Source organism: Rana temporaria, chromosome 6 (assembly GCF_905171775.1).
Source record: "Rana temporaria chromosome 6, aRanTem1.1, whole genome shotgun sequence".
In the NCBI taxonomy this organism is placed as follows: Eukaryota; Metazoa; Chordata; class Amphibia; order Anura; family Ranidae; genus Rana; species Rana temporaria.
In genome coordinates this window covers 137546780-137569082 of record NC_053494.1, presented here as the reverse complement: position 1 = coordinate 137569082, position 22303 = coordinate 137546780, and the positions used below count along the sequence as shown (strand labels likewise).

The following is a 22303-nucleotide window of genomic DNA, read 5'->3' as shown; positions in this document are numbered from 1 at the left end:
CCACCCGTCACGTGACCCTGCCCCCTCTGACGTACCTCTGCTACGTCACTGGGGTAGACCATGAAGAGGAAAGACCTTTCCTCTTCATGGTCTTCCCCAGTGACGTAGCAGAGGTACGTCAGAGGGGGCAGGGTCACGTGACGGGTGGCTCTGCCTCCTCTATATAAGAAATGTCACCGCTTCAGCCGCTCATTCGCTGGGCTGTGCCCAGCGGTGAGAGGAGGTCCGGGATGCTGCTGCGCCGGATGAATAGATCTTCACATCGCCGGAGCGGAGATCACCCGACGCTGGATCTTCTCATCGCGGGAGATCACCCGCACCCGTCGCAGGATCAGGACAACGCTGGAAGCCGGGAACGAGTGGATTTTTCAGCGCTGGAGTTTTTTTTTTATTTTTTTAATAAAGGACTTTATTCTTTTGTGTCAGTGTGTTTTTTTACAATACTTTTTACTTCCTTCGTGAAATGGTAGAGGTACAGTGTACCCCATTACCATTTCACACAGGGGGGGGTCAGGATCTGGGGGTCCCCTTTGTTAAAGGGGTCTTCCAGATTCTGATAAACCTCCCGCCCGCATACCTCCACAACCACCGGGCAAGGGTTGTGGGGATGAGACCCTTGTCCCCATCAACATGGGGACATCCTCCCCATGTTGAGGGCATGTGGCCTGGTGCGGTTCAGGAGAGAGGGGGGGCCGCACTCTGTCCCCCCCTCTTTTCTGCGGCCGGCCAGGTCAACGTGCTCGGATAATGGGTCTGGTTATGGATATTTACCGGGAACCGCACGTCATTTTTGTTTTAAATTGCCGACGGGGTTCCCCTGAATATCCATAACTTCAAAAATCTTCTTTTTCCCAGACATTATTTAAAATCAGGATCCGATTTTTTAGTGACAATTTTGACATACGATTACATACGATTTTGTCACATACGATTCCATCCGATTTAACGGTCCGTTTATCGGATGGTAAAATCGTGGTGTGAACCTAGCCTTAGTGTGTAATAAATAGGCCAGCTGAAATTTAAACAAGGAAAAAAATATGAAAACAAGCCAGGGGTGTGACCAAGGCCGGACTTACCATTGGCCTTGACTGGGCTCAAGCCCAGGGGCCCCACCCAATAGGGGGCCCCCTTTAAAAAAAAAAAAAAAAAATTTTTTTTTTTTTTTTTTTTTTTTTTAGGGGTCCGGAGGTCCCCAGGGGCCTGGGGGCCCCCAGGGCCCTGGACGGCAACCCCCCTTTTTTTATTTATTTTTTGTAAAAAAATGTTTTTTTTTATATATTTTTTATTTTTATATATATATAATATATATATATATATATATATATATATATATATATATATATATATATATATTTTTTTTTTTTATTATTATTATTAAAGGGCCCAGGGGTCTCCAGGGCCCCGGACGGCAACCCCCCTTTTTTTTATTTATTTTTTGTAAAAAAATGTTTTTTTTTATATATTTTTTATTTTTATATATATATATAATATATATATATGTATATATATATATATATATATATATATATATATATTTTTTTTTTTTTTATTATTATTATTAAAGGGCCCAGGGGTCTCCAGGGCCCCCGGATGGCAACCCACCTTTTTTATTTTTTTATAAAAAAAATTACATTTTTTTTTATATATATATATATTTTTTTTTATTAAAGGGCTCAGAGGTCCCCAGGGCCCCATGTGGCAACCCCCCCTTTTTTATTTTTTTTATAAATGTTTATTTTTTTATTTTTGTTTATTTTTTTATTTTTTATTAAAAGGCCCAGAGGTCCCCAGGGCCCCGGATGGCTACATATATTTATATATATTTGTTTTCTTCTTTATTTCTTCTTTTTTTTGTAAAGGCCCCCCCGCTTCTCAATTTGCGGCAGCCCCCACGCTTCTCAATTTCAGGCGGCAGCACCCCCACCCCCCCTAGGTTCTCTGCTTCAGGGGGCCCATGCCTTAAGCTGTGCAAGGGGCCCCAAAATTCCTGATGGCGGCCCTGCGCACACCTCCCAACACGCACGGATTCTGTGGGACTTTCCCGCACAGACAGCTTCTTCCCGCAGTCCCGCAAAAGGGTTAAATTTCCCGCACTGCAAGAGGAGGCAGCACGGAAGCAGGAGGAACCGGAGCGGTGTGTGGAGGACTGTGGCTGCTGAAGGGAAGATAGCCGACAGCCGGGCTAATGACAGTCTGTGGCCCTGGCTGTTGTCACAGGTGAGAGGCACTCCCCCCTCAACAACTGCAAAATCCCCCCCGCTCAACAACTTTAATGCGCTCCCCCCCGCTCAACAACTTCAATTCGCCCCCCCCCCCGCTCAACAACTTCGATCCCCCCCAATTCTCGGCTCCAGGGGGCCCCTTCAACACTCAAGCCCAGGGGCCCCCACCACCCTAAGTCCTGCCCTGGGTGTGACAGACTCCCATACGGTACGACAGCATCTCAGCATTAACTAATATAAGAAAGGCAGAGGTGATAGACAGTGGAAGGATGTGCCAGACTGCCAACAAGAGCTAATAGGACACAAACAAAGGAGATAAACATTAAGCGTGAGAGAATCCAAGGAACAGAGAGCATAGCTGGTAAAATCAGACAAATCATCACAACTGGGAACAGCTAGGGTCCATTTTTATTTAAATGCCCTTCTGCAATAAAATAATTGTGTTTTACTGCATAAGATTGTCCTCCAAATAGATGTCACATTGATTGCTATATGGCTACCTGGCATAAATACCCAGCAGCTCAATGCGTTTTTGAAAAATAAGACATTAATTTGAGCGCTAATGTTTATTTAGCAGACTAACTAAGAATCAATATCCTGAATGTCAATGGCCCAGATTCACAAAGACTTACGATGGCGTATCTCCAGATACGCCGTCGTAAGTCCGAATGGCCGCCGTCGTATCTATGCGCCTGATTCATAGAATCAGTTACGCATAGATTTGGCCAAGATACGAGCAGCGTAAGTCTCCTACGCCGTCGTATCTTGGGGTGCATATTTACACTGGCCGCTAGGTGGCGCTTCCGTTGATTTCCGCATCGAATATGTAAATGAGCAAGATACGCCGATTCACGAACGTACGTACGCCCGTCGCAATTAGTTACGACGTTTACATAAGACATACGCCGGCGTAAAGATAAAGCAGGTCTCTAGTTGGCGCAGCCCATGCAAAGTATGGACGTCGGAACAAGCGTATCTTTTTACGTTGTTTGCGTAAGTCGTACGCGAATAGGGCTGTGCGTAAGTTACGTTCACGTCGTAGGCAGTGTTCGACGTATCTTAGGCATTCTATCCGACGCATGCGCACTGGGATACGTCCACGGACGGTGCATGCGCCGTTCGTTCAAAACGTCATTTACGTGGGGTCATGCTTTATTTACATAAAACACGCCCACCTCTTCACAATTTGAATTAGGCGCGCTTACGCTGGCACATTTACGCTACGCCGCCGTAACTTAGGACGCAAGTGCTTTGTGAATACAGCACTTGCCTCTCTAAGTTGCAGCGGCGTAGTGTAAATACGATACGCTACGCCCGCCCACACTTACGCCGCCCTACGTGAATCTAGGCCTCTTCACCATCAAAAAGCTGTACTTACAAATGTCCCTCTCTGCTCTGCACTGCATAGTAACATGTGTTACAGTTACTCACACCACAGTGCATGTGTTATCCCGCACACAACACACGCATGCTGGTCTGCAGTTTAATGTGTGCTGCGCTACATTGCTGCGGCAACAGCTACCGCAGTACTTTCTTTATTTTTTTAACATCTTTTCTAGACGGGGCACAAAAATGCAGCCCCATCTGTTTTTTTTATGCACCAATGCAGCACGTAGGTGTGAAATTAAAGTGGATGTAAATCCAAAAACATTTTTTTTTATGATGTCACAATATATAGTATAAGATTTCTTACCATCTGTGCCCAGTTTTGCCACAAAGAGTTAATCCAGCTCTGAGCAATCCTCTTTTATTGTTCAGTGAAATAAACGCACAAAGAGGAGAAAACTTTTGTCCGTTCTTCCCCCTTGCTGTGAGTGACAGGTTATTTACATATCTCATGCACTAGCCTGAGGCAGGCATTATTTTTTAATTCCCACCCCCCTTTTCTGAAGTCATGTGGCTACTCTTCTAGATTTTGACTGGATGTTAGTGATCATAGCAGAATTTAGTGTAAGGAATACACAGGAAAAAATGCATGTTGACAAGAGGAGTGTAGAGGTGGGTGGGGAGTCTACTGACATCACGACTCCAACCACTGAGCTCCAGACAACAGATCCACCCACAGAATCTGCAGTTTTTCGGGTCTCATAACAGACAGAGGGGAGACATTTGACAGGTAAGGATACATGCAGGAGCCATATACATCCTTATAGATCAGCACTATGGCTGTACTTTAGAAAGCATGAGAGTGGGTTTACATCCACTTTAAGTGATAGGACATCAGGCAAATTGCCTTGTTGGTACTTCATTAGGCAATGCTGCCCATCACTGCTGGTGTGAATGAGCCCTTAAAGAGGAACTGAAGTCTGCTCAAATAATTTATAATAAAAAATCTTTGCCATTTTGAACCTTCCCTCCAACTATTTTGCATATTATTTTATAGATATACTGTGATTCTGTACTTGCCAAATATGCTGCAGAAATCTCCCTCCACTAAGTCTGGCTGCAACCATTTTAACTGTGGGCAGCTGAAGGTGCTGACTGTTTACTTCCTGGATTTACACAGACACAGAGGCACACCTCCAGCTCTGAAGCTCTCATTGGCCCTCTTATGACTTATCCCCCCTCCCTTCCTGGCAAACTCTCACAAGAGTGAGAGAGAGAGAGAGAGACAGAGAGAGAGAGAGAGAGCTGTGCACAATGTCATAAGCCTAGGCTTTTTACCAGACAAAAAATAGGAAGTGGGCTGTATAAGGTATTTACTGGCAGGAAAAAAAGTTTTACTATCCAAAGTTAAAACAACAAGGGCAGAATATTTAATAAATAGAAAGTTGAAAAAATGACTGAAGGTCCACTTTAAAGTGGATGTACAGGCAAAACTTTATTTTGTATAGAGTAGGAAAGGATTAGAGCCCCTTTCAAGTTCTTACTGAAGTCTGTGCACCCCTTTGGGAAGATTTCCCCTCTCTGTTAGTCCTGAAGATGACTGTCCCCAGGACTGAAAATTCTAATACACACGATCATTTTTCAGCATGAAAGAAAACTTTGTTTTTCAGCATGTCTAAAACGATAAACGATAAACTATCCAATCAGCTCTGCTGACTTCCATTATCCAATCATATGCAAGCAAAACTGCTGTGTTTTTATTTTATTTTACTTGGACTTGTTTGAGTATTTTTTTTAAAGAGAAGCTTCCCTCATTTACATAGTCCTGGAGCAACTGCACTTTGCAAAGTGCACAGTCTATTTGTCTTTAATAAATCAATCCTATTGGGCAAGGCTACATTCTCTCCAGGCAGTATTGTGTTACCTTTTTAGTGTTTAAAAAGCAATACTAGGCACTACTACCACCAAATACACTACGTTGCCATACATGACATAAAATGGTGTCTGTTACATTATCAGTCCTAATGTACATTTTAAATTCAGGTCCATTCTATATGGACCTCAAAGTGTCTCCAACGTAATATTATCCCTTTCACATTCAACAGTTCTTCCTACAGAGAGTTTTTTAAATGAAGGTCCATACTGCGATGACAGCAGTAGAAGATGAATGAAGGTGACAGCAGACAGGTCAAAAGGGTAAAGAATATAGCTGGTATCACATCACAGAGAAAGTACTATTGGTGTTTCTAGAAAGGGATAAATGAAGGAAAATGGTCCGCGGTTATCCTAAACAAAGATCATAACCATTGTGGGTTCCTTTAAAACGCCAGGCAAACAGCTAATCCACAGATGAAATACATATAAGGGAGTTGTTCAACCTGTCAAAGTATTTATATCCAGTTCTGAGATGTATACATTCCTGCACAATAGCACAGTCAGGTGTACGATAGCCACTTTCCCATTTACAATTATAGACTGTAGAAGGAATTCATCATGCGCTCCCTTCACCTATCAGCCTATTGACTGGACAGTGAAAGAGCAGCCAAAGACTGTTGAAGTGGTCTCTCTGCTCACTTTTCTTAAGCCTCGTACACACGGATGGACATCTGACAAACTTTCCCTTGGATTTTTGTCCGAAGTGATTTGTCCGGTCACACCCATAGCATACACACGCTCTGACTTTTCTGAAAACTTTTCTAAAACTTTCCCAACATCACATGGTTTTTCTGCTTATTTCTGCTCTTTATCGCCACCCTTTGGTTAACTTCTGCTATTGCTGGTTGATTTTAACATTGGTTCTGGGCATGCGTGTTTGTACTTCGGACAAAAGTCAATGGCTTGCTGTACACACGGTTGGACTAGGCACCATCGGTCTTTTGTTGTCGTAAAGTTTGTACGTTTGCAGACCAAACTTTTTGTCCGATGAAACCCGAAAAAGTTGGTCCGATGGAGCGTACACACAATCAGACAAAAACTTGTTGATTTTGAAGTTTGTTGGCCAAAAGACCGACCGTGTGTACGGGCCTTTACTCTTTCAATCAGCATGCTCCTTGTCACTCATCTGCATGAAGCACAATGAATTGGCTTCCCAGTTTACTCCTCCATCTGCTGGTCTGCAGCATAGGGACTTGCCAGAAGCAATCAGGTACTTGGCTCTAGCTCTAATGTAATCATTTAGTAGTTAACACCTAGCTACATTAAAGCAGACATTTGCAATTTTGCAACCCTCCACAATCTTATATTTTTTGGGGTCCAGCCTACCTTCTATACCCATTCTTGCTTTGACAAGAATTATGTTTACTTTGCTCCAGTGGTATCAAGCTATTGGGGGCCAGCTGCAAGAACTGGAAAAGCCAGCCAGCTCCCAATGACAAAAGGAAAGGAGATGGCAGTGTGGGACACAGAGTGAGGGGGAAGAGCAGTGGATCACAGCAGGACAATGCTGCAGTCTCTAGCTATATAAATATGTTATTTGAGCACAACTCAGTAGATAAGACAAAACTAAGCCCAGGGTGGAGTTAAAGTGGTTGTAAAGGCAGAAGGTTTTTTTTTTATCTTAATGCATTAAGATAAAAACCCCTTAATACTTACCTGAGCCCCATCTAGATCCAGCGATGTTGCAGTGTGGTCTAGTTGCCCAGGATCCCCCCTCCATTGGCTGAGACAGCAGTGAAGTGCCATTGGCTCCCACTGCTGTCAATCAAAGTTAAAGGAAAAAAGCAGGGCCTTCTGAGCGTAGTAAATAAAGTATTTATTAAAAAGTATTAAAAGGTCATAGGAAATACACTCACAAAGGAGCTAAAAAGTAGGGCTTATCTGTATGGTAGTTCATCCGCTCTTATCCCAGGTACTGCTGATGCTACTTGTGCCTCAATGTTGACAGACAGGGACACCGTAGCTCCTTGCCTCTGTCGGCAGCGGTGGGGGAACCAGACACTCTCAAAGAGTGGAGAAGGAGGACGGAGTTCCTGAGCGCACAACCGTGGATGACGTCACTTACGGGTAAGAAGTCAGCGGGAAGGTGCACGCATTCAAAGCATGCGTGCTTCTTCATCAGCCAATGAGGAAAGAAAGGGGATGGGACCGGGCCACAACTCCGTGTCTGAATGGACACAGGGAACTTTGGTTCGGCTCGGGTGCCCCCATAGCAAGCTGCTTGCTGTGGGGGCACTCAACAGGAGGGAGGGGCCAGAGCACAGACGAGAGACCCGAGAAGAGCAGGATCAGGGCTGCTCTGTGCAAAACCACTGCACAGAGCAGGTAAGTATGACATGTTTGTGATTTTTAACAAAAAAAAAATACAAGACTTTAGTATCACTTTAAGTTCCTATTTAATGTGTATATTTTATACCTACGTTTTGCTTTAACTAAAGAATTTTACAATATATCTATGCCTCGACTGATACGATTCTGTTAAATACCTTTGTTTCTGAAGCAGAATCTAGCATTTGTCCACGATAATGAACAGAAAGTGACATTTAGATTCTTGACTCGGCATACTGTTTGCCAGTGCTCGGTATAATTAGCACTTGTCGTGTCTGCTTTCTTTACACAGCAAATTTATTCACTGAGATACTTGTGGTTTTGTTAAACTTGCCACTAAGAGGTGCTAACTGCAGAGCCGAGAGATCTCATGTAAATTATGGCCTGATGCACATAACATTACAGAGCTCCAATTCCATCTCCAGGGAATGAATATATCCTCCATTACATTGCTTGGGCTGCTGCAGCACCTGTAGTGCTGATTTGTGTAATTAATACCACTGGCTATTCGGAATATCATTACACAGCTGTGCCCTGCTACTGGCCAATGCTATGGGAAATCAGTGTTGTTCGATGGTACACAAATATTAATGTTTGCACAATACCTGCCATTGTGTCACGATACACTGAGTGTATTATATCTATTTCATGACTCGGAAAACTTCCAAAGTTCTTCTTGTCACTTGACATTTTGTGTGTTTACTCTTGTCTATATAACTATATACTATTCTGCTGTACTGTGATGGAACAAAGGATTACAGTAGAATTCTAGCATAGCTCCCAACTGTCCCTGATTTCGAGGGACTGTCCCTGATTCGGAGCAATGTCCCTCTTTCCCCCTCATTTTGGTCTGATTAATATAGTTACAAAATGTTTTTTTTATCTTTCAAAAAGGGTTCCCCAGTGCTAAACCTTTCATCCAAATTCTAAATTGCTGCATTTGTAAAAATGTAAACGCCAGCATAAAGAAATAGTAGTGGTAAAAAAAAGCCCTTGTGGATTTAATTAACCTTCTTTTTTTGGGTTAATTCTCCTTTAAGTGGGTGTGGCAGGGGGGGTGTCCTATGCCTACGTACGTTTGCTAGTAGGTGTCCCTCATTCCCATCTCAAAATGTTGGGAGGTATGTTGTAGGATAAACCTAACTAGTCTCCCAACCCCCTACTAGCATCTATGCTGACTAACCTGTGTAAGAAAGATGTATATACTTACTTATTTTGAGGCCACTCTGGTCCGGTCACATGATCTGACTTCCCTGTGTCAGCCAACAGCAGCTGCAGGGAAGCCCCAACAATGGCTGTGGTAAGCCTATGGGTGACATCACCGCTCCCATGCATTGCTAGCTGTTGTTGAGCGATCTCTACTCTCCCCTGCAGCAGGCACTTGCTGACACAGGGGATCACATGACCAGACTGGAGCTGCCTGAAAATAGGTAAGTGCGTATATCTTTCTCACACAGCTTAGTGATCATAGGTGTTAGGAGGGACTGAGGTTTATTTTAAAATGAATTAGGTTTATGCTGAAACTCTACTTTTAGTTTAACTGACAATGTTCTTGTGGGAACGTATGTGTATGTGAAGTATGGGATACACCATTGCTGACTTGCTCTAAAATGTGCACGTTCAAGGGCAGTTAGGTTGTATTACTTTATGAACCATCGATTCCTAGTATGTCATTGTCCTGGGAGAAGCATATGAGATTACAGTTTAAACTTTTCAAACTCCACTGACTGGATGCTTGTTTCAGATGAGTGTCTTGCTAGGTGATGGAGTATGTATCAAGATAACAGTCAGAAATGGCATAATCCCATATTTCTCTTTTTAAAGTACACCTTTCAGGAAAGAAGTCTTGGGGTTCCATAGCTTAAGCGGAGTTCCACCCAAAAGTGTAATGTCTGCTCATTTGTCTCCTTCCTCCGGTGTCACATTTGGCACCTTTCAGGGGGGGAGGGGGCAGCAGATACCTGTCCCCACTTCTGGGAGTCTCAGGCGCAGCGCATTACGTCAGCTCCCTCCTCCTCCCTCCTGCTTCCCCTGCCACCAGGCCAGTAGGAGAGCACGGCAGGTACCTTGTGTATGTTCAGTAGGGACCCGGCGTGAAGCTGTAATGCTTCACTACCGGGTTCCCTTACTGGCAATAGAGTCGGCAGGACACGACAGCTGATGGAAACATCAGCTGCTGTGCCGACATCACTGGACTTCAGGACAGGTAAGTGTCCTATTATTAAAAGGCTTTTAATACTTGACGCGGGGGGGCGGACCTCCGCTTTACCTCTTTCTGACTGTGCAAGCTGTCTGGCTGCATGTGGCTTTAATAATTTAGGTTGCTAACCTGGAACAAGTATGTAGATCGGAAAAGTATGTAGAGTAAAGTCATTACCTGCAGTACTTTTAGGCTCTGTCCTGATCTAGCATAAAGTACTGCAGCAAGAGGGCCAGTATGACACCCAAGCTACTAGCATTTCAGAAGGAAAGGTCAGTATGTTTTCTTTAAGATAACTGACTGGAGGTATTGGAATGGGGCTAAAAAGCAGTCCTAGTATATAAAAATTATGCTTTTTGTTTTTTTAAATATACATTTTATATACTAATATTTATTTTTATTTTTTTAATACTAACCTCTATGCTGCAGCTGTTCCACGTTGGCTCTAGGATTGAAAACTAAGTGATCACATGACTGCTGATTGCTAAGCTCTTGGTCTGCTCAGGGCAGAGAGCAGTGACCATCAGTCACCCCTCTCATTTAGTGCTCATGGAAGTGCCGGGCTGGAGAGGGGGCGGGTGCAGCCATGTGCTGAGAAGCGGAGCAGCTGGGTGAATCCCAACAATATGGTTGGGATCCTTCCAGAGCCTGGAGTGGCTCTGCTATGTCAGCTAAGACCAGGCAATACCCTGCTCTCAGCTGACTCTGGATCAAACGAGCAAAAGTAAATGAATTCCTGTGACCCACAAAAGAAGTATGGCCAAAAAAAGCTTTGACCATACTTCTCTTTCAAGCATACATTTATGATAAAAAAAATAAAAAGTAAAATAAAAAACACTGTTAATTACACCATAGTCTAGGGAATCAAAATTTTCGGGGTAGCGGTATAGCCATTATTATATATAGGAAACGTCAATTTTGTGTATGCTTACACTCATTACAAAAAAAAAAAGAAAACAAATAATAATAAAAAAATATATCCATTCAAAATTGCAGACACAAAAAAGGAGCATTACAATGACCAAGGGACAGAATAATTGAAATCTGGCTCTGCATGTGGCCAAGGATTTTAAATGCTTAACATGTCAACAACCTTTAAATACAATCTTGTATTATGATCACAGTTTTGAGTAAAATCTATAAATATTAACCTGTTTAAACGTAGTATAAATGATCTACTAGGGTTGTTAGTGCCAGTTCTGATCCAAATGACAGTCCATATACCTTGTCATTAGAAGTTTGAATTTTTTAATGGTCTCTGACTTTCAGAGAAAAATCACTTACTCATTCAGCAACCACAGCTTGCAACCTGTTCCTTATTTAGGGACTGTCCCTTTTTTGGAACCAATTTTTTTTTCTCGTTCTGGTTGTTAAATTAATTATTTTCAAATGCTAATATAGGAAAAATAGCAGTGAACATGAATATTCTTGCAAAACAGTTCAACATGGTCCTTGTGATTAGAGGTTTATTCTGTGCTAAAAGATCTTCATATTTCCCATTTTAGAAGGTTGCCTCGGCCTCTGATGTGTCAAAGCACTTATAAGAATTACAATGCAGCCAGGATTGAGGAAAAAGGAGATAGCTAAGCTGACACTACATATCACATGCTGAACAATGACAAGGCTAATCCCAACATGCAGTGGGTGGGGCTGGGGCTCCTACAACAGAATCCGCTGGTAATGTCTCAACATATTTCACCTACTTTGGACACCTACATATACAATGCAGATTTTCATGCAATGTCTGCTTTAATTCTATAAAAAGCAGATATAACTTCAGTATATCTTGCCATTGTATTAGAACAGGGCAGATGGGAAGATCATACCAGCCAATAAATAATGACAGATATGCCAGCCCTGCTGGTAAATGCCTAATTTGTCAAGCCACCAACATGGGCCTGTTGAAAGGGGGAATAAAATAAGAAATTACTAATGATACAATTGTAGCATAATTTAGACAGCTTTTACATAGTTTCGAGGAAAGGTTGCAATGTTGTTTTGTTCAATACATTTTTATTCATTTTCAAGTATGAGTCTGAACAAGCAGAACAGTTACAGAAAGAGAAAGATTGATGGACACTTATGGGAAACTTTCTCATTAAAGGAAAGGTTAAGGTTTTTTAAGTGAATATTATATACTGTAAAAAATGACTGTAAACATAAAGAAACTAAGCCAAAAATAAGAAAGGGGAGTTAAAGTAAATACATAGATTTAACAGTTTCAAGAAACAGTTATGCCCTGTACACATGATCGGTCCATCCGATGAAAACAGGCTGATGGATTTTTCCATCAGTTATCCGATGAAGCTGACTGATGATCAGTCGTGCCTACACACCATCGGTTAAAAAAACGATCGTGTCAGAACGCGGTCACGTAAACCACGTACAACGGCACTATAAAGGGGAAGTTCAAATCCAATTGCGCCACCCTTGGGGCTGCTTTAGCTGATTTTGTGTTAGTAAAAGACGATTATTTTCTGTCTGTTACAGCGTGATGAATGTGCTATCTTCATAACGAACGCTAGCTTTACCAGAACGAGCGCTCCCGTCCCCTAATTTAGTCTGAGCATGCGTGGATTTTTAACAGATGGATGTGCCTACAGACGATCGTTTTTTTTCTATCGGTTAGTTAACCATCAGATAATTTTAAAACAAGTTCCTATTTTTTTAAACGATGGTTAAAAAAACGATGGGGCCCACACAAGATCGGTTAGTCTGATGAAAACGGTCCATCAGACCATTTTTCATCAGACAAACCGATCATGTGAACGCGGCATTACATTTCTGGCACATGTCGGAAATGTAACTGTCAAATTGTGCTCTCAAACAAACTGTCAAACCATCCAATGGCTGGCATCATAACTGATCACATGTGCAGCATCATAGCAGTTGAAGATTAAACAGGAGCCTACTACAACACTCTGACAGATCACGATCGGTAAATGTGTAAGTCCTGCTGTTTGACACAATCAGTGGGTTTAGAAGCTAAAATGAGGCCCCAATGTAAGTATTCACTTAGAGCTAGGGAAGCAGAAATAACTAGTAAGGGTAAATATGTTGTAGAATACTTGTGTGGACTGGACAGCCATGCAATAGAGCAGTGTTTTTTTTAAAGGGTTAGTTCACCTTTATAATAAAAACTGCCTTTATTGTAGATAACAACAAACTGTGCAGCTCTGACTAAAGATGAATAATGCTCTTGTTATAGGTTTAGGCCATGTACCTATCTTCTGAAGCCTGACTGGAATACTCCCAGGATGTTGCTAGAATGTTGAGGCCTAGTCGTTAATGCTTATCTCCACTTTCACAGGAGTGAGCTTTTTCTCTACCAATGTCCTAGCGACATCCTGAGAGTATTCCAATCAGCCACTTCCTAGCAAAATCCTAAGAGTATCCCAGTTAGGCTTTAGGAGGTATGAAAATGGCCTACGATTCTACAAATTTAAATGGTAAACATGGGCCAGTCAGGACTTAGAGGTCTGTGCTTTAAGTAGTGGCAGTGTTGTCGTTCACTTTTTTCAGTGGGAAACCATGGATTGGGATAAGGGGAGAGCTGCATAGTTAATGTTAATGTTACTTACCCTCACGGACTCCCCTAATACCCATTAATGGACCACTTAGGGGTCCCCAGGTTTAGATTCCTTGCTTAGAGGCACCCTGGAATAGTTTGGAATTTTACCAAGTGTTAACCAAGTGTGTTTGGCAAATAAGGATGATCTCAGGGGGACCCCATCAGAGAAGTTTTTGCAACTCTATTCACATTTACGATTAAAAACAAATGTCACACTTTTAGGGCTGTAATTATATTTAATGGGCCCCATAGAAAAAACATTAAGGGCCCCCTAAACATACCTATAGGGAGAGAATGATATCCTTATCTTACTCCTGTCTTTTGCCTGTGGTGTCTTAGTGAGGGTGACATCATGCTCTTTCCAACAAGATATTTGGGAATGCACAGCAGCTGAGAGCAAGAAAATGCCCTTGCATTGGACTGGAGTGTTATCTCGCGAAATTTAGCCTGCTCTACATTCCCCAGTAATCTGGGTAGAAAGACAGTGATGTCACGCCCCCTGAAGTTTTGAAGATAGTGGCAAGATAAGTATGGGCATTTTACTGCAAGGTCCACATTATTCTGTATTTCAAATGAAGTTCCTCTGGGGATACAGATTACTAATTGCTTTCATAGCAATATAAAGGTTACCAAACTATATATTTGGAACTTTATTCAAGCTTATATGCCATATGCTATTGCTACTTGCATACATGATGGAGTAGTCACGTAGTTTTGGGCCCTCTGTGCTCCTGAGTCCCAAAGCCGTTGTCTGGACTTCTATGGCTATAGTGAAGCCCCTGCACACACTGAGTGATTAGGCATGTCAAGTGCACTACATGTCATGTGATTATTGCTAAAGTCCAAATTCTGAGAATGGCTTGTCCTTGGGGGAAGGAAAATGCTTTAATTTTAGTAATACAATACAATGCAACACAAAGAATGGCAAAATGGTTTTGTACCCAGCCATGTAAATATTGTCCCTGAAGGCCTTACATTAGAAAAAAGCTTTCTTTGTGTACTATAAAACAACAAAACCCAAGTAGAATTGCATAAGTGATACAAAATCAACAAAGACCTTTATTAAAAAAAACATTGACAAAGAAAGAATTATGTGCTGCAAATCAAAAACAACCAATCACAACTCAGCTTTCTACATTCTGATAAAACTGAACTGCTAAAAGGTATCTGTGATTTTAGTTGCTGTGGGTTAGTGCACATCATTGTTTTATACAATATTTTAATAGACATGTCTGGAAATTTGAGCCTTGGCAAATTATCAATTACTGCAATACAAACCAGCAAAGCTGCGGACTGCCAGCAGGGCTGGATGACATAGTTCAGAGCTGCATCTACAATCTACACTATCTTTATGGATTGCTGATTGGTGCAGCTACGGTGTATCCCACCCATGATCTCACCAAGGATACATTTATCATTTCATTTTATCACCATTTTTAACACAATTTTAATGCATTGCACAACTGACACTGCATCCTATGCAGTTTAGGTACAGAAAATATAGAAGCTTTTAAACCAAACTTTCAGCATTACGCGTTCCAGATTATGGATCTTGTATCTGTAAAGTGCCATTCAGGTCCAGATTTTTATTCTATTCCTTGAATATATTTTTCTTGATAGATTTCTTGTTCAAGAATCTAAAGTCAATTTGCATTGTACATGCGTAGTGACATATGGTGAGCATAATTATTCATATGCACAACAGGTTATGATTTTATGTACAGTCTTATATATCAGTGTATATCCCTCTAAATGAAGATGATCATGCAAAGACAGAGGCCCTCTGTTAGTTGCTGATTCAGCAGGCGGGTCTGTCTCTGTCTGCACCTCCACTAGTCCTGCAACACACGGATGATGCAGCTAAAAAAAATACACCGTGCAAAAAAGCGCAAACAATAGTGTCAGAGCAATCATCAAAAACAGCCCCCTCCTTACAAATACTATGATTTAACCCTATATCCGCTGGCTACAAAGATAACACAATTATCCAGAACAAGGATTACCCGTGCGCCCGAAAAAATAAGAACGACCAATTAATAAGTTAATAGAATGCAGAATAAAAAATGGATCGCACTAACCCCACAGTCTGGAAATAAAAAACGTTCATACACAAAGCTACTGAATAAGCTGTCATTCTGTCTCTACAATGCAAAGTGGGCCATAATCTATCAATTGTTTCAAAGCAAATACCTTTTTATTCGTTTAGCTAATACATTTACTACAGCAGTAATAGCATGGATTGACTGATCTCTACAAGTAGCAATCTGTAAGTTATTGGCATAGATAGGAAGATAGACATATTTCAGCACTGGCATAAATACCTCTTTATCCGGATGCTGTAGCAGGAAGGAGAGGCAGGAACAAAAGCACGAATCAAGCAGGAACTGGAGAAATAAAACACAAAAGGGGTGGGGGGGGACAAAAGGACAAAACGTTAGGATTTTTTTGTATAAAGCACTGAAAGAAGATGCACTGCCTGTAACCAGAGGAGATCTGCAGACAGCAACGATGTGGATTTAACACACCTTCTGTTCCCTGGCACTGCAGCATAATGCTCTTTGTTTTAATTCAGCTGATGCTTAGGAAGAGGGCACTGGCAGAACTGGTTAATAGCCTCCTGCGAAATACACAGGCTGAGATCCACTTTATTCACTCCCTCCCTACCTCTCCACCGGCTCCCTCTGCCTAGGACTGTGTCAACCACCAGCCTGTCTCCGTGAAGCCTGCAGTGGTACTGAGGAGAGGGGGCGAGGGAGGCAGAGAGGGAGGGAGGAAAAAAGGAGGGGGGTTGGGGAGCGAAAGGAGAAAGAGTGGAGGAAAAAAAAAAAAAGATGAAAAATATTTTGGTGAGGAGGAGGAGGTAAATGAGAGCAAGAAAGGCGGTGAGAGGAAAGATGGGTAAATGAGCAGGTGCTAAGATGGAAGGAAGACGATGGAAACAAAGGATGGGAAATGAAAACGAGGAAAGGAGTGTGTTGGAAGGAACCAGACAGGAAAAGAAAGGTTAATATGCAAAGCATATAAAATGATGAGCGAAATCTAGGAATAAACAGAGAGCTCTCCACCAGCCCTGGAACGTTCTAGAAGGAAAAGCAGACAAGAGGCGCGTCATCGTTGACTCTCAGTGAGAAGATGTCCTGGTGTCTACATAGAGGACCTTGTCACAGGATTTTATCGTCAGCTACCTGACGGGCATATTAATTGCCAGTCATATCTCAGATTACAGCATTAGAGTACCTCCTCCTATTCCTCCAATAGACAAAGACTTAAAGGTGAACCTACCTTTGAGACTAAAGCAGGCATTTAACAGATTTAAGATGTAAAAATTACAGTGTGGTGACAGCCATGTTGTAGGCTGAGCTAGTATTCATGAGAATGCAGTATATTAACTCTCATAGTGGTGATGTCACTGAGGTGGGACGCCTTGTGTCACGGATGTAAAGTTACATATGTGTACCTTGTACACTGGCCACATTAAGCCTTAGCAAGCAAAGTAACAATTCATTGTGTAAAAATGTGTGCTTTGTTGTGTTTTGATATTGGCTTTTTGTATTTGTCAACATTTAAAGTGCTTTTTATCTAATATACATGCGTTTTTACAGTGCAGTTTAAAGCAGAACTTCACCCAAAAGGGGAAGTTCCGCTCTTCCTCCTCCTCCCCCCTGCCATATTTGGAACATATGTTTTGGGGTGGAGCAGGTACCTAGTTTTGACGGGGTACCTGCTCCTACGTGAGCCCAGTTCGAACCTCCCTGGACAGTTCACGGGTCCAAGAAGGCTGCGAGACCATTTACAATGTGCAGTGTGGCTCGTGCATGTTCAGTGGGCAACTGGCTGTGAAGCCATAATAAGTCACAGCTGGCTGCCCACAGTTAACATGTCGGCTCCGGAGACCCAAAGACTTGTGAAGAACCAGCCCAGGTGAGGACAGTGCTGGATCCATGGACAGGTGAGGACAGTGCTGGATCCATGGACAGGTGAGGACAGTGCTGGATCCTTGGACAGGTGAGGACAGTGCTGGATCCATGGACAGGTGAGTTTTTCTTAAAAGTCAGCAGCTATAGATTTTGTAGACTTGAATGAAGAACCATGTTAAAATTCATTAAACATGTGATCTATACATTTATCATGAACTTTGCATACCTCTGTTCTCAGCTTTTGGGAGCAAGAACGAGGACAGGTGCCACTGAAATATACAGGTCACTAGAAGACTTGCTTCTCATAAACCTTAACCATGCATCTCCCTAACGGGGCAGAGGTAGCAATTAAAACCTAATAGGTGTTCTAATGCATCTCGACTGTATCCAAAACTAAAGTTTTGCTTTCAGTTATACTTTAAAGGGGTTTTAAAGGTAAAAAATGTTTCCCTAAATAGCTTCCTTTACCTTAGTGCAGTCCTCCTTCACTTACCTCATCCTTCGATTTTGCTTTTGTCCTTATTTCTTAAAAAAAAAAAATCACTTCCTGTTATTCTGTCTGTAACTACACACAGTAATGCAAGGCTTTCTCCCTGGTGTGGAGTGTCGTGCTTGCCCCCTCCCTTGAGGGGGGAGGGGGCGAGCAGGAGAGTCAGGACGCCCACTAACACACAGCTCCTTTCTCTATCTGCAACATAGAGAGTGCCCTGACTCTCCTGCTCGCCCCTCCCCCCCACAAGGGAGGGGGCGAGCACGACACTCCACACCAAGGAGAAAGCCTTGCATTACTGTGTGGAGTTACGGGCAAAAGAACAGGAAGTGAGGATTTCGCATAAGAAATAAGGACATTTAAAAGCAAAAACTAAGGATGAGGTAAGTGAAGGAGGACTGCACTAAGGTAAAGGAAGCTATTTAGGTTTTTTTTTTTACCTTTACAACCCCTTTAACTATACAAGAATCTTGGGGAGATTTTATTGCCTTTCCAATTGAACACAAATTATAAAGTAAAAAATCTTTTAAAGTAACTCAAACTGACTGCAGAGAATACAAAAGCGATTTTAAAATATTCAGTGATGGGAAAGGTATGAAATAATAAGAAAGGTAATTGAACTTGAGGTCTCTTTTCTTTTACCTCAAAATAAAAATGCCATGGATACAGCTTGTGACCACTTACAGCTTACTTATGCCCCATACACACGATCGGCAATTACCGACAACAAAACCGTGGATTTTTTTACGACAGATGTTGGCTCAAACTTGTCTTGCATACACACGTTCACACAAATGTTGTCGGAAAGTCAGATCGCCAAGAACACGGTCATGTACAACATGTATGAGGGCACTATTAAAGAGAAGTTCAATACCAGTCGTGTTAGTAGAAAATTGGTGAGAGGCGATTTCAGCCTCGTGCTTTTCAGTCCGTTACAGCGTGACGAATGTGCTATCTCCATTACGAATGCTAGTTTTACCAGACTGAGCGCTTCCGTATCATACTTGGTTCCGAGCATGAGTGGAATTTTGTGCGTCGGAATTGTCTACACACGTTCGGAATTTACGAGAACGGATTTTGTTGAACCAGCTTTCAAATTTTTGTTGTCGGAAATTCCAACAGAAAATGTCTGATTGGGCCTACACACGGTCGGAATTTCTGACCAAAAGCTCCCATCGAACATTTGTTGTTAGAAATTCCAAGCGTGTGTATGCGGCATAAGAGTATGTGTTGTATGGTGGGATTGCCAGCACAGAATAACAGTTAGCAAGTGAGCATGCTACCTACTCTCATGAATACTCATGGACAGATGTTCATAGGTAAGGGCAAATTAAAGGATATTAGCAACCCCTTGTTCCACCACCCTCTAACTAGCTACTTATATGCTCAAATTACTTACCTGAAGCCATGGTCACATGATGAACCTTCTCTTATTTGCTATTTATTTCCTGGAGTTCCTCAGGTGTCCACATCACTGCCTGAATGATGGAACTACTGGTGGCCACTGCTAGTGGCTAGTTATTCTCTCATTGGCTCCAGAGGCAGGAGAACTCAATAGGGGCAGTGAGGGGAAAACTGAGTTTGATCCATTACACTGCAGGATGGCTTTCGATGAGGTGTTTGGAATTAAGACTGAGGCGTAAGGAAACTAATGTGCAATGCATTATTTTAAGTGGTTGAAAAGGCTCAAGGTTTTTTACCTTCACACATGAAGGTGAAAAACCTTCTGTGTGCAACAGTCCCCCCAGCTCCCCAATACTTACCTAAGCTCCATCTCGATACAACGTGCACGAGAAAAGCGGCTCTCCTGAGTTAGCTCCCCTTACTGTCAATCACAGCCAGTGAGCCTATGAGGAAAGAGTGGGGGGGAAAGCAACTCTCCATGTGTGAATGGACACACAGAGCACTGTCTTGGGTGCCTCCATAGTAAGCTGCTTGCTTTGGGGGCACTCAACAGGAAGGAGGGGTCAGGACCACTGGCAGGGGACCCGAGAAGTGGAGGATCGGGGTTGCTCTATGCAAAACCACTGGCAAGTAGGACATATTTGTTATTTTATTTTTTTATTTTGCCTTTATTATCACTTTAAATTATGTTATTCCTGGAGTTGGACTTTAAAGCCTAACTTAGAACACATATCAAAGGCACAAATTGTGACAGAGAGATGAGTTTATCAGTCTGATGCTTCTACTATTCATTTTAAATCAGAACTACACAGCATCTGAGCACCACAAACCAAAAATGCTATTTAATTTATTTTTAATATTCAATTTTTTTGCAGGTGAAGTTCCATGCCGCCGCTAGGGCTATAGTGCGGGAGGCGGCCGCAGCCGTAGGAGGACAGGTTGGAATTTTTTTTCAAGCAGGGAGCTTTTTTTTGGGTTAAGAAAGTGGGGCATATTTGCTAAAAGAATACTAAACAGAAAAAAGACACAAAATTCCTCTGTATTCTTTTCTGAAGTAGCAAATACAAAGTTATGTCACAATGATAAAATATTCTAACATGTTTCTGGTGTTAAAAGACACTGCTATTGTTAACGCTTATTAGAGATAAACAGTACTCTTTTTCTCTAAACTGGCATCTTTATTGCTGAACTTAGAAGAAATTAAGATATTATCCATGCCCTTGTTTATATCAAGGGGTGTAAGATAAGCATGTCTCCCTGTGGGTTATGCCTAGTATACACGGGCCGAATGTCAGGAGATAAAAACTGGCCTACTACTGGCCGGGTTCTGTCGGAAGAGCATACTGGAAATCCAGCAGCCGACCAGCTTCTTCTCAGCACTCTTAGCCAATGGCCAATAGCTAAGAGCAGTGTTCTGCAGGGGTGCTGCCAGCTGTCAGAACATAACAGCTCAGCGGGGGGATATTGCTGTACTAATGTTAGACTGTTGGTACAGTGGCTCTGACTTTAGCGGTCAGGTTTTTTTTTTTTTGTTGAACCCAGCAGGTTAGTGTGTACCAGTCTTTAGGTTTTGGGGTTGCTGCATAGAAACCAATCAGTTTCCATTTTTTTTTTGTCAAAGCTTAATTGAACAAGCTGAAGTTAGAAGCTGATTGGCTACCATGCACAGCTGCACCAGATTTTGCACTCTCCAGTTTTTGTAAATCAACCTCTTTGGTTCCAATTAATGGTTCTCAAGCTGCAGAATGCGTACCCAGGGTAATAAGATCCACTGCCAATACATATACACAAGTTAATGTGTACTTGACATAAGCCCCTTTCCATGGTGAATAGTAACTTTTATAAGGGAACGCATAGCTTCATTGCATCACGATGGCTGAATTATATATATATATATACAATATATAAGTAAATACACCCCTCACATTTTTGTAAACATTTTATTATATATTTTCATGTGACAACACTGAAGAAATTATACTTTGCTACAATGTAAAGTAGTGAGTGTACAGCTTGTATAACAGTGTAAATTTGCTGTCCCCTCAAAATAACTCAACACACAGCCATTAATGTCTAAACTGCTGGGAACAAAAGTGAGTACACCCCTGAGTGAAAATGTACAAATTGAACCCAAAGTGTCAATCATGGCTAGGGTTGCCACCTCATCCCTTTAAAACCGAAAACATATTAATTACACAGGTTCTCTGGCTGATTAAGGTGCTAATTAAACTCACTTGGTGCCTTATCGACATTAAATTTGCCCCAGAACCTGTGTAATTACTATGTGTTCAGGTTTAAAGGGATGAGGTGGCAACCCTAATCATGGCTCAGGGGGACTAAGTCCCTACCCCACACTATATAAGGCTGTTTGTGTAGTGTTGTTGGCGTGGATAGAGTAAGCTTGAGTTAGAGTAAGCAGGCAAGTTATTTAGTTAGTGGCAGTGTATTTGATATATATATATATATATATATATATATATATATATATATATCAAATATACATATATACACTGGACAGACTGCATATATATATATATATATATATATATATATATATATATACACACCCTGGCCCAGATTCACGTAGGAGGGCGTATCTTTGTGCGGGCGTAACGTATCCTATTTATGTTAAGCCTCCGCAACTTTGACAGGCAAGTGCAGTATTCTCAAAACAAAGTTGCGGCGGCGTAGCGTAAATAGGCCAGCGTAGGCCAGCCTAATTCAAATGTGGAAGAGGTGGGCGTGTGTTATGTAAATTTTGTGACCCCACATAAATGGCGCTTTTTACGAACGGCGCATGCACCGTCCGTGAAAGTATCCCAGTGCACATGCTCCAAATTAACCCGCAACAAGCCAATGCTTTCGACGTGAATGTAAATGACGCCCAGCCCTATTTGCGAACGACTTACG

The 22303-nt window shown here is 42.0% G+C and overlaps 1 protein-coding gene across 18 annotated transcripts in view; it reads right to left on the bottom strand.

Annotated features, from left to right (window-relative positions):
• MAP2 (microtubule associated protein 2) overlaps positions 1-22303 on the bottom strand; it is a 272088-nt gene that overhangs the window by 141651 nt on the left and 108134 nt on the right. For 8 of the 18 annotated variants that reach the window (XM_040357423.1, XM_040357430.1, XM_040357429.1 and 5 more), the window contains exons 1-2: positions 16108-16320; positions 15904-15966 (exon numbers count right to left, since the gene is read on the bottom strand). The gene's annotated coding sequence lies outside the window, so the exon portion shown is untranslated. Of the gene's footprint in view, positions 1-15903; positions 15967-16107; positions 16323-22303 lie in introns of those variants that run through there. The other 10 variants (XM_040357441.1, XM_040357442.1, XM_040357435.1 and 7 more) reach the window with 5 other exon arrangements.